We start from the raw sequence: 13,471 nt of genomic DNA on the forward strand, positions 1-13,471 counted from the left end.
CGCTCCCGGCCTGTTTCTTCTTTTAATATATTGGCCATCATTCAGTAATCTATAATATAAGAATATAGAGCCTATACTTGGGCATCTATACCTTTAGCTGTTCATAGGTTAAATCAATCAGGACTATCCTCCAACCAGCAGAATGAGGAAGAAGAACATGTGAAAATATCAAGTTCATTCACTCTTTCAACACTTTCTGATTATTTATAGGAGCCAGATAAAGGGTTAGAGGCCAGGATCACAAAGCTGCCTTGTACTCCTCAAAACATTCACATACTTTTTTACAGCAGCAGTAGAATACTGCAAATTTAATGGCTTAAAACAATACAAAGTTTGTCGGTTAGAAGTCTAACTAACCCAGGTCTCACTGAGCTAAAAGCAATGTACTGGCAAGGCTGCCTTCATTTGTGGAGGCTCTGGGGAAAAATTGGTTTCCTTGCCTTTTCCATCTTCTGGAGGTTGCCTGCATTCCTTGGCTCATGACCCCTTCTTCCATCTTTAAAGCCAGCAACTTCACATCTATCTGACCTTTCTTCAGTCATCATATCTCTCTCTGCCTTCAGCTGAGAAAGGGTTTCTGCTATTAAGGGCTCATATAATTAGATTAGACTCACCAGGATAATTTAGGATTAATTTCTCCACCTTATCACCCCTAACTTTAATCACAACTACAAAATCACTTTTGCCATGTAAGGTAACATATTCACACGTTCCAAGGATTAGGACATGGATAGCTTTGGGGACTATTATTCTTCCTACCACAGAAACAAACATGAATAATCAACTATAATAAATGACAAGTCTTTGATAAGATTGAAATAGGGTCCTGCAAAATGAAAAAAAAAAGCAAAACAAAACACCTTATAGGTCAAGGACTGGGGAGCAAATCACAGAACCAGGGAGAAGTGAATCAGCGTGGAAGAATGTGTAGATTTCACACAGTAAATAGGACAAAAGGCATTCAAGATGTCTTTACTTTGACAAGAGAATTTAAGAAGCCCTTACTTTACAAGAAAATAACTTGAGACAATACATACATTTTTAACTTCTACTGCTGACACTCAGTCCAAAGTGCCATCATCTCTAATCCAAACTTTTACAGTAGTTTCCGTACTGGTTTTCATATCCAGTTTTACCTTCTTTCTAATCCATTTTATACACCTCAATCAAAAACAAAACAAAACAACTGGAAAGCATATCTGGTCATGCCTCTGCTTGAAACCCTTCAATACTTTTCCATTTCCCTTAACATAAAGATCATCATCTTCAATAGGCTCCGTAAGGTCTGTATTAGTAGACTCATACCTATAATTCCTGCCTTACTTCTAACATTCTTCCTCTTTCTTTTCTGATGTGGTTTCCAACAATGACCTTAATTAATTTTTAATGGAAGTATATCTTACATATAATAACATGCACACGTTCTAAGCTTTTTACCAATGCCACCCTCATATAAACACCACCCAGAACAAGTTCAAGAACATTTTTATTACCTCCAAAAACTTTGCTTCTGCCACTTCCCAGTCGGTGCCACTCCCTGCAGAGGTGACTACCGTTTTACTTTTAACACTGTCAATTATGTTTGCCTGCTCTTGAATTTCATTTAAATGGAATCATGCATGTGTACTGTATTTCTTAATCTGACTTATTTCACCTCATTAAGCATGTTTTTGAGATCTATTTATGCCATTGACAATCAAAAGTTTCATTTTTATTATTGTACATTACTCCAGTGTATTAATACACCCTAATTTGTTTATCCGTATACCTGCGGATGGATGTTTAGCTTGCTTACACTTTCAGGGCTATTATGAATAAAGCTGATCAATCAATTATTATTGTGGTTTAAAAACACATGTAAAACCGTCTTAACCATGTTAAGTGTTCAATACAGCAGTGTTTATGTGTGTATTGTTGTGCAACAGGTTTCTGGAACTTGATCTTGCAAAATGGAAACCTTGTAGCCATTGACCAGCTCCTTCCTCTTCCCCCTCATCCTTCCAGCCCCTATCAACCATCACTCTGCTTTCTGTTTCAGAGTTTGACTACTTTAGATACTTCATATAATTGGAACCATGCAACTTTTGTCTTTTTCTACTGGCTTACTTCACTTAGTGTAATGTCCTTAAGGTTTCTCCATGTGGTAACATATGAAAACATTTCCCTCTTTTTTAAGGCTGAATAATATTCCATTGCATGTATATGCCACATTTTCTTTATCCACTCATCCATTGATAGACTCTTGGATTGCTTCCACCTCTTGACTATTGCGAATGAATGCTGCGGTGAACATGGATGTGCAAATAACTCTTTAAGATCCTATTTTCAGTTTTTTTGGATGATATATACCCAGAAGTGATATTTCTGGATCATATGGAAATTTTATTTTTAATTTCTTGAGGAATCTAAATCTCTATGAAATTTTCATGCAAGTTTTCTTTTTGTGGTCACAGCACTCAGTTTTTTTGGATAGATAGCTAAGATAGCTAAAAGTAGAATTGCTGGGTTGTAGGGAAGTCATATGTTTTACTTCATAAAAAACTTCCAAAGTGTTTTCCAAAGTGGCTGTACCATTTTTCATTCCCACTAGCAACGAATGACAGTTCCAATTGCATTATAGCCTCACCTACACTTGGTAAAATCAGTCTTCATAATTTTAGCCTTTTATTGTGGGTGTGGAGTGATATTTCATTGTGGCTTCAGTTTTCCTCTAAAAAGCCATACTCATGTCCACATCAGGGCTTCCTTGGCACATGCCTTCTACTCTGTTTGGAATGTTTATCCTGTCCTCTACCTTCTTCCACCAACCCTTTATTGGCCTTCCCATTCTTTTCATCATATCCTGTAGATTTCAGATCAAATATCACTTCTTCTTCTTGAAAAATATTCACCGACCACTAACCCCCAAATTAGATCAGGTCCTCCATACTTTCTCATGTCTCCCTTACACTTCTGCATTATTCCACATGACATAATTGAAAATTAGATACATTTGTGTGCTTATTTGATTCCTTTATGTTTTCTCCTGTAAGCTCCTTATGAATAGAATCTGCATCCCTTTGGCTTAGCATTATTTTTTTAATAGCAGTATATTACCTGACACAAATTAGGTACTCAAGATCCATTTTGTTAGTAACAGACGAGCAAAAGTTCAGAGAGTATATGAGTGCAAACTTTGGGAAAGGAAAGGACTCTCGGGGCAGTTGGGGTGCCACAGAGTTGAGTAAGCTGGCTGGGTAGAAAGGGATCATGGCACAAAATTTAATGGAAGGGAATTAAAATATTACCATTGGAATTTGAGTTATATCCTGTTTTCAGTATTAAACTTTCACAGAGAGAGAGAGAGATAACTTAGGTCTATACATTGAACAGAGAGTGTCATGGAGGAGGGGCCAGCATACTACTAAAGGGACAGCCAAGAAACCCTTATGGTAATTGTGGTAAAGAAGCCAATTAATCATGGTAGAAGAAAAGGAGAGGAAGAAAACCTAGTGTAGATAAATTATTGAGAAATAGTGAGTAGTTGGCAATTCATGAAATATCAATGAAAGGGGAGAGAAAGAAGTCCAAATTAATAGTCTGGATGATAATGCCATTAGCTGAGAGAGAAAAAAGGAAGACGTTGGTTAAAGGTGACTATGTATTGTAGAATTAAGAGGCGGACATGGAGAAAAGGAAGCAATAAGGCAAACTAGGGTTGAGTAATGGTACTGTTAGAAAATCTATGTCAATTCCCCACAAAAACTTGCTGCCAGTTGTATTGTTATGGTAGGTGTGAGTTTGTGTGTGTGTGTATACATATGTTTGCTTTTGTTGGGCTTTTATTTCTGCACAGCCTTGTGATATGAGGGAATATATTCACAATCACACATTTAGGTGTAGAATTGTTACACAGGAAGTCTGTACTGAGAATATTTCTGGATCTTTATTCTTTTTTTTATTCTTTGTTTTTCTTTTATTTATTTATTTATTATTATTATACTTTAAGTTTTAGGGTACATGTGCACAATGTGCAGGTTAGTTACATATGTATACATGTGCCATGCTGGTGTGCTGCACCCACTAACTCGTCATCTAGCATTAGATATATCTCCCAATGCTATCCCTACCCTCCCCTCCACCTCACAACAGGCCCCAGAGTGCGATGTTCCCCTTCCTGTGTCCATGTGTTCTCATTGTTGAATTCCCACCTATGAGTGAGAATATGCGGTGTTTGGTTTTTTGTTCTTGCGATAGTTTACTGAGAATGATGATTTCCAATTTCATCCATGTCCCTACAAAGGACATGAACTCATCATTTTTTATGGCTGCATGGTATTCCATGGTGTATATGTGCCACATTTTCTTAATCCAGTCTATCATTGTTGGACATTTGGGTTGGTTCCAAGTCTTTGCTATTGTGAATAGTGCCGCAATAAACATACGTGTGCATGTGTCTTTATAGCAGCATGATTTATAGTCCTTTGGGTATATACCCAGTAATGGGATGGCTGGGTCAAATGGTATTTCTAGTTCTAGATCCCTAAGGAATCGCCACACTGACTTCCACAATCGTTGAACTAGTTTACAGTCCCACCAACAGTGTAAAAGTGTTCCTATTTCTCCACATCCTCCCCAGCACCTTGTTGTTTCCTGACTTTTTAATGATTGCCATTCTAACTGGTGTGAGATGGTATCTCATTGTGGTTTTGATTTGCATTTCTCTGATGGCCAGTGATGGTGAGCATTTTTTCATGTGTTTTTTGGCTGCATAAATGTCTTCTTTTGAGAAGTGTCTGTTCATGTCCTTCACCCACTTTTTGATGGGGTTGTTTGTTTTTTTCTTGTAAATTTGTTTGAGTTCATTGTAGATTCTGGATATTAGCCCTTTGTCAGATGAGTAGGTTGCGAAAATGTTCTCCCATTTTGTAGGTTGCCTGTTCACTCTGATGGTAGTTTCTTTTGCTGTGCAGAAGCTCTTTAGTTTAATTAGATCCCATTTGTCAATTTTGGCTTTTGTTGCCATTGCTTTTGGTGTTTTAGACATGAAGTCCTTGCCCACGCCTATGTCCTGAATGGTAATGCCTAGGTTTTCTTCTAGGGTTTTTATGGTTTTACGTCTAACGTTTAAGTCTTTAATCCATCTTAAATTGATTTTTGTATAAGGTGTAAGGAAAGGGTCCAGTTTCAGCTTTCTACATATGGCTAGCCAGTTTTCCCAGCACCATTTATTAAATAGGGAATCCTTTCCCCATTGCTTGTTTTTCTCAGGTTTGTCAAAGATCAGATAGTTGTAGATATATGGTGTTATTTCTGAGGGCTCTGTTCTGTTCCATTGATCTATATCTCTGTTTTGGTACCAGTACCATGCTGTTTTGGTTACTGTAGCCTTGTAGTATAGTTTGAAGTCAGGTAGTGTGATGCCTCCAGCTTTGTTCTTTTGGCTTAGGATTGACTTGGCAATGCAGGCTCTTTTTTGGTTCCATATGAACTTTAAAGTATTTTTTTTCCAATTCTGTGAAGAAAGTCATTGGTAGCTTGATGGGGATGGCATTGAATCTGTAAATTACCTTGGGCAGTATGGCCATTTTCACGATATTGATTCTGCCTACCCATGAGCATGGAATATTCTCCCATTTGTTTCTATCCTCTTTTATTTCATTAAGCAGTGGTTTGTAGTTCTCCTTGAAGAAGTCCTTCACATCCCTTGTAAGTTGGATTCCTAGGTATTTTATTCTCTTTGAAGCAATTGTGAATGGGAGTTCACTCATGATTTGGCTCTCTGTTTGTCTGTTGTTGGTGTATAAGAATGCTTGTGATTTTTGTACATTGGTTTTATATCCTGAGACTTTGCTGAAGTTGCTTATCAGCTTAAGGAGATTTTGGGCTGAGACAATGGGGTTTTCTAGATATACAATCATGTCATCTGCAAACAGGGACAATTTGACTTCCTCTTTTCCTAATTGAATACCCTTTATTTCCTTCTCCTGCCTAATTGCCCTGACCAGAACTTCCAACACTATGTTGAATAGGAGTGGTGAGAGAGGGCATCCCTGTCTTGTGCCAGTTTTCAAAGGGAATGCTTCCAGTTTTTGCCCATTCAGTATGATATTGGCTGTGGGTTTGTCATAGATAGCTCTTATTATTTTGAAATACGTCCCATCAATACCTAATTTATTGAAAGTTTTTAGCATGAAGGTTGTTGAATTTTGTCAAAGGCCTTTTCTGGATCTATTGAGATAATCATGTGGTTTTTGTCTTTGGTTCTGTTTATATGCTGGATTACATTTATTGATTTGCATATATTGAACTAGCCTTGCATCCCAGGGATGAAGCCCACTTGATCATGGTGGATAAGCTTTTTGATGTGCTGCTGGATTTGGTTTGCCAGTATTTTATTGAGGATTTTTGCATCAATGTTCATCAAGGATATTGGTCTAAAATTCTCTTTTTTGGTTGTGTCTCTGCCAGGCTTTGGTATCAGGATGATGCTGGCCTCATAAAATGAGTTAGGGAGGATTCCCTCTTTTTCTATTGATTGGAATAGTTTCAGAAGGAATGGTACCAGTTCCTCCTTGTACCTCTGGTAGAATTCGGCTGTGAATCCATCTGGTCCTGGACTCTTTTTGGTTGGTAAGCTATTGATTATTGCCACAATTTCAGCTCCTGTTATTGGTCTATTCAGAGATTCAGCTTCTTCCTGTTTTAGTCTTGGGAGAGTGTATGTGTCCAGGAATTTATCCATTTCTTCTAGATTTTCTAATTTATTTGCGTACAGGTGTTTGTAGTATTCTCTGATGGTAGTTTGTATTTCTGTGGGATTGGTGGTGATAGCCCCTTTATCATTTTTTATTGCATCTATTTGATTCTTCTCTCTTTTTTTCTTTATTAGTCTTGCTAGCGGTCTTATCAATTTTGTTAATCCTTTCAAAAAAACCAGCTCCTGGATTCATTAATTTTTTGAAGGGTTTTTTGTGTCTCTATTTCCTTCAGTTCTGCTCTGATTTTAGTTATTTCTTGCCTTCTGCTAGCTTTTGAATGTGTTTGCTCTTGCTTTTCTAGTTCTTTTAATTGTGATGTTAGGGTGTCAATTTTGGATCTTTCCTGCTTTCTCTTGTGGGCATTTAGTGCTGTAAATTTCCCTCTACATACTGCTTTGAATGCATCCCAGAGATTCTGGTATGTTGTGTCTTTGTTCTCCTTGGTTTCAAAGAACATCTTTATTCCTGCCTTCATTTCTTTATGTACCCAGTAGTCGTCATTCAGGAGCAGGTTGTTCAGTTTCCATGTAGTTGAGCGGTTTTGAGTGAGCTCTTAATCCTGAGTTCTAGTTTGATTGCACTGTGGTCTGAGAGAGAGTTTTTTATAATTTCTGTTCTTTTACATTTGCTGAGGAGAGCTTTACTTCCAAGTATGTGGTCAATTTTGGAATAGGTGTGGTGTGGTGCTGAAAAAAATGTATATTCTGTTGATTTGTGGTGGAGAGTTCTGTAGATGTCTATTAGGTCTGCTTGGTGCAGAGCTGAGTTCAATTCCTGGGTATCCTTGTTGACTTTCTGTCTCGTTGATCTGTCTAATGTTGACAGTGGGGTGTTAGAGTCTCCCATTATTAATGTGTGGGAGTCTAAGTCTCTTTGTAGGTCACTCAGGACTTGCTTTATAAATCTGGGTGCTCCTGTATTGGGTGCATATATATTTAGGATACTTAGCTCCTCTTGTTGAATTGATCCCTTTACCATTATGTAATGGCCTTCTTTTTCTCTTTTGATCTTTGTTGGTTTAAAGACTGTTTTATCAGAGACTAGGATTGCAACCCCTGCCTTTTTTTGTTTTCCATTTGCTTGGTAGATCTTCCTCCATCCTTTTATTTTGAGCCTATCTGTGTCTCTGCACGTGAGATGGGTTTCCTGAATACAGCACACTGATGGGTCTTGACTCTTTATCCAGTATGCCAGTCTGTGTCTTTTAATTGGAGCATTGAGTCCATTTACATTTAAAGTTTATATTGTTATGTGTGAGTTTGATCCTGTCATTATGATGTTAGCTGGTTATTTTGCTCGTTAGTTGATGCAGTTTCTTCCTAGTCTCGATGGTCTTTACATTTTGGCATGATTTTGCAGTGGCTGGTACCGGTTGTTCCTTTCCATGTTTAGCACTTCCTTCAGGAGCTCTTTTAGGGCAGGCCTGGTGGTGACAAAATCTCTCAGCATTTGCTTGTCTGTAAAGTATTTTATTTCTCCTTCACTTATGAAGCTTAGTTTGGCTGGATATGAAATTCTGGGTTGAAAATTCTTTTCTTTAAGAATGTTGAATATTGACCCCCACTCTCTTCTGGCTTGTAGAGTTTCTGCTGAGAGATCTGCTGTTAGTCTGATGGGCTTCCCTTTGAGGGTAACCCGACCTTTCTCTCTGGCTGCCCTTAACATTTTTTCCTTCATTTCAACTTTGGTGAACCTGACAATTATGTGTCTTGGAGTTGCTCTTCTCTAGGAGTATCTTTGTGGCGTTCTCTGGATTTCCTGAATCTGAATGTTGGCCTGCCTTGCTAGATTGGGGAAGTTCTCCTGGATAATATCCTGCAGAGTGTTTTCCAACTTGGTTCCATTCTCCCCATCACTTTCAGGTACACCAATCAGACGTAGATTTGGTCTTTTCACATAGTCCCATAATTCTTGGAGGCTTTGCTCATTTCTTTTTATTCTTTTTTCTCTACACTTCCCTTCTCGCTTCATTTCATTCATTTCATCTTCCATCGCTGATACCCTTTCTTCCAGTTGATCACATCGGCTCCTGAGGCTTCTGCATTCTTCACGTAGTTCTTGAGCCTTGGTTTTCAGCTCCATCAGCTCCTTTAAGCACTTCTCTGTGTTGGTTATTCTAGTTATACATTCTTCTAAATTTTTTTCAAAGTTTTCAACTTCTTTGCCTTTGGTTTGAATGTCCTCCCGTAGCTCACAGTAATTTGATCGTCTGAAGCCTTCTTCTCTCAGCTCATCAAAGTCATTCTCCATCCAGCTTTGTTCCATTGCTGGTGAGGAACTGCGTTCCTTTGGAGGAGGAGAGGCGCTCTGCTTTTTAGAGTTTCCAGTTTTTCTGCTCTGTTTTTTCCCCATCTTTGTGGTTTTATCTACTTTTGGTCTTTGATGATCGTGATGTATAGATGGGTTTTTGGTGTGGATGTCCTTTCTGTTTGTTAGGACAAACAGACAGGACCCTCAGCTGCAGGTCTGTTGGAGTACCTGGCCATGTGAGGTGTCAGTGTGCCCCTGCTGGGGGGTGCCTCCCAGTTAGGCTGCTAGGGTGTCAGGGTCAGGGACCCACTTGAGGAGGCGGCCTGCCCATTCTCAGATCTCCAGCTGCGTGCTGGGAGAACCACTGCTCTCTTCAAAGCTGTCAGACAGGGACATTTAAGTCTGCAGAGGTTACTGCTGTCTTTTTGTTTGTCTGTGCCCTGCCCCCAGAGGTGGAGCCTACAGAGGCAGGCAGGCCTCCTTGAGCTGTGGTGGGCTCCACCCAGTTGGAGTTTCCCGGCTGCTTTGTTTACCTAATCAAGCCTGGGCAATGGCGGGCGCCCCTCCCCCAGCGTGGCTGCCGCCTTGCAGTTTGATCTCAGACTGCTGTGCTAGCAATCAGCGAGACTCTGTGGGCGTAGGACTCTCTGATCCCGGTGCGGGGTATAATCTCCTGGTGTGCCATTTTTTAAGCCCTTGGGAAAAGCACAGTATTTGGGTGGGAGTGACCCGATTTTCCAGGTGCTGTCCGTCACCCCTTTCTTTGACTAGGAAAGGGAACTCCCTGACCCCTTGTGCTTCCCGAGTGAGGCAATGCCTGGCCCTGCTTGGGCTTGCGCATGGTGCGCGCACCCACTGACCTGCGCCCACTGTCTGGCACTCCCTAGTGAGATGAACCTGGTACCTCAGATGGAAATGCAGAAATCACCCGTCTTCTGCGTCGCCCACGCTGGGAGGTGTAGACCTGAGCTGTTCCTATTCGGCCATCTTGGCTCCTCTCCATCTTTATTCTTTTGTTGCAAATTCTTATTTTGTTCTTGATTTAAATTATCCTACTTCTAAAGAGCATTGAAATCATTCCAACATATGTATATAAACATTTCAAAAACTATTTATGGGATGTCTAGTATGTATACAAAATGGTATAACATTGGAGGGGGAAGATGAAAAATGAATGAGGAAATGAAAGAACATAAAACAAAATTCACAAAATACGAACTAATATATGAATTAGTTATATATAAAATCAGTTTGTGAATACTGCAAAGATAAAGAAGTCATCAGGCCAGGCACAGTGGCTCACGCCTGTAATCCCAGTGCTTTGGGAGGCCAAGGTGGGCAGATCACGAGGTCAGATCTAAACCATCTTGGCTAACATGGTGAAACCCTGTCTCTACTAAAAATACAAAAAATTAGCCAGGTGTGGTGGCAGGCACCTGTAGTCCCAGCTGCTCAGGAGGCTGAAGCAGGAGAATGGCGTTAATCCAGGAGGCGGAGCTTGCAGTGAGTGGAGATTGTGCCACTGCACTCCAGCCTGGGTGACAGTGAGAGACTCCGTCTCAAAAAAAAAAAAAAAAAAGAAGTCATCAGTGAGATAAATAGACTTACTTATGACACATACTTATGAAAGTCATTTGATTCTCTGTCTTTTACTTTAGCTTTTGTGGCTTACTAAAAGTCAAATCTTTGTCCAAACTGATTAGTTATCAAATAAATGCAAATTTGAATAACAACAAGGTATTGTTTTACATATATCAGATGGTAAACATTCAATTAGAATATAAGGTCAATGGAGAATGTGAGTTCTATGAGAGCAGGGATGTTTGTCTGTTTTGTTCATTGCTATGTTCCTAGTGCCTAGAACAGAACCAGGGCACACAGTACACACTCAGCAACTTTTTCTAGAATCAATGAAAAATATTAGTAAACTAAGTATTGCTAGCATGGGTGGAGATGTGGGGCTTTAGAGCCTCACTGCTTTGGGAAGATAAACTATGGCAGCCATGCTGCATACTAATTTAGTACCATTTTATATACACAAAATATATGACCTGGTAATTTTGCTCTTGGGAATGTATACCAAAGACATTCTCAGCGTAAGTCTTTAGAGTACGTGTACTAGGAAGTTCACTACAGCTTTATTCATGGTGAATAGAGAGTTGGAGTCAAGCCCAGTGTCCATTATTGGGAGAATGAATATAGTTAAAATGTGGTGGATGCACCGTATGGAGATGCCACGTAGAAGTTACCAGCTTCAAACTAGATAAATATAAGTGCATGACAGATCTAGTAAATACAGTACTGAGTGAGAAAATTATGCACATGTGTATAAAGATAAAATTTACATAAAATAAAAATATATACCCACAAAACAATAATACACAGCTTTAAAGAACACTTGCAAACAAAATAATGTAACAGGCATTGTATTGCTTGCCTTTCAGGAGGAAGAGAAGTAGAAGTAAGAAATAAGAATTAAATTAAATCAGTAAAATGAGAAAATGTTTTACTACATAACAGTGTTAATATAAATTAAACAAATGCTATTTTTAAAACCACAAGAAATAAGATTTAAGAGAGAATACAAGAATTTAATACTACATCTTGTCTCAAGTGAAATTACTTCTTTTTTTTTTTTTACTTTTGTAAATTATGTTATGGCTGTTGGAGTGAATTGATCCTTCTTTAGGATATGAAATCTTTGATTATCATTGACAGAAAACTATCAATGTTCACTGTGACATTGACTTGCTGGAGGGAAGCTTATGTCTTTCAATTCGTTAAACCATCATACTAAAATTTGTCTTTGCTGGGTTGATTTTATAATTATCTCTGAACTTACTGTCTTTACCTCCCTGCATGTCTTTCCTTCCCCCAGCTTGTGTCTTTGTTAATCAAGGTGAAGTAGACATGTATCTAGGGATGGCTGAAGTGGGAAGCCCCCAGATTTTCAGAGCACTGCTTCTCATTCCTCCAAACACTGCCATTAAAGGGTCATCACTCACCAGCTTACTTTCTAAATGTTCCATAAAGAAATCATCTTTTTTAAAAATGTAGACATATAAAATAGTGATCTAGGGACAGGGATTATATGAAGATAATGCCACCTCTAGTGAGAGCTAGGGATATGAGAAGGGAGATACTATAAATTGTCCCAATGGCAGATATAAATAATCCAGTTATTTTACCGTTGTTTCACACTTCACAGTTTATAAATCATGTTTTCTTACATTAAGTCATTTATTAACTCATTTCAATTCTCATAACCGTGAGGGCAAGTAAGGGATTATTATTTCTATTTTAAAGATAAAATTGACAATCTAGAGACATTGACTGACTCAAAGTCAAATTTTCGAAAGTAAAACAGCTGGGACTTGAACCCAGAACATCTACCTGGAAATCCAGGATATTTTCCAACTTACTATGCTACTAAAACTTCTATGCTGCAAGACACTGGGGAGAATTGAGGCTAGACATGGTGGCGTACCCCTGTAATCCCAGCATTTTGGAAGGCTAAAGCAGGAGGATCTCTTGAGCCCAGGAGTTCAAAACCAGCCTGGGCAACATAGCAAGACCCCATCTATAATTATTTTTTTTAAATTAGCCCAGCCTGTTGGCACATGCCTGTAGTCTCAGCTATTCAGGATACTGAGGCAGGAGAATGGCTTGAGCCCGGGAGGTTGAGGCTGCAGTTAGCTGTGACTGTGCCACTGCACTCCAGCCTGGGCAACAGAGTGAGACGCTGTCTCAAAAATACATAAATAAATGAGAGAGAGAGAGAGAATTGGTTAATTATGCATATGTGTAGATGGTTCAATAGAAGGTAGCCAGCTATAAGTGGTTTATTCCAAAAAAAAGAGGTCAATATAAAATGATTTCAAAGAGAGGAAAAGGCAGAGAAGCATCTGATGGAAAGCTTTCTATTGTACCTGCAAGTTGCCCTGTTTCAATCAAAGAGGCTTAGTTTTTGGCAGTGAGTGGATTGCAGTGTAGACAGCCTACTCACATCCTTTAAGCCTAGGTTGGACATGTGGAGAACTCACAGATCCTCCACCACAGAGACATGTGTATTCCTTACATGTGTGACCTCTGAGACATTTCCCACACATGACTGTCTCTGGAATTCCAGCCACACTGAATCCTGGATTTGGGGGAAAAGATTATCCTGCTGCAGCTTGAGTTAGAAATTGGAAAAATCGGTCTCCATTAGAATATCCAGTTTGAGTTCTATAACTGTATTATTCACATATTCTCAGATGTAAATAAGGCTATATATTTATGTATGAATTAGTTTCAAAACTTAAATGTCTTCCTTAATTTAAAATCTTTCTTTGAATGCTGATCATTTTTGATAGAAGAGACTTCTGAAGTATGACTCATTTATCTTATGTACCACCTCTAAACACTCTCTCACAACCTCCTTATCCCAGACACTCTAGGACAGGCTATAACTTCTTAAGAAGCAACTTTTTAAATATTCC

The 13,471-nt window shown here is 39.0% G+C and overlaps 1 protein-coding gene across 4 annotated transcripts in view; it reads left to right on the forward strand.

The window, feature by feature from the left end:
* HDAC9 (histone deacetylase 9) overlaps positions 1-13,471 on the forward strand; it is an 857,715-nt gene that overhangs the window by 836,102 nt on the left and 8,142 nt on the right. The window lies entirely within an intron of this gene.

The sequence above is a fragment of the Gorilla gorilla genome, chromosome 6, assembly GCF_029281585.2.
Source record: "Gorilla gorilla gorilla isolate KB3781 chromosome 6, NHGRI_mGorGor1-v2.1_pri, whole genome shotgun sequence".
NCBI lineage: Eukaryota > Metazoa > Chordata > Mammalia > Primates > Hominidae > Gorilla > Gorilla gorilla.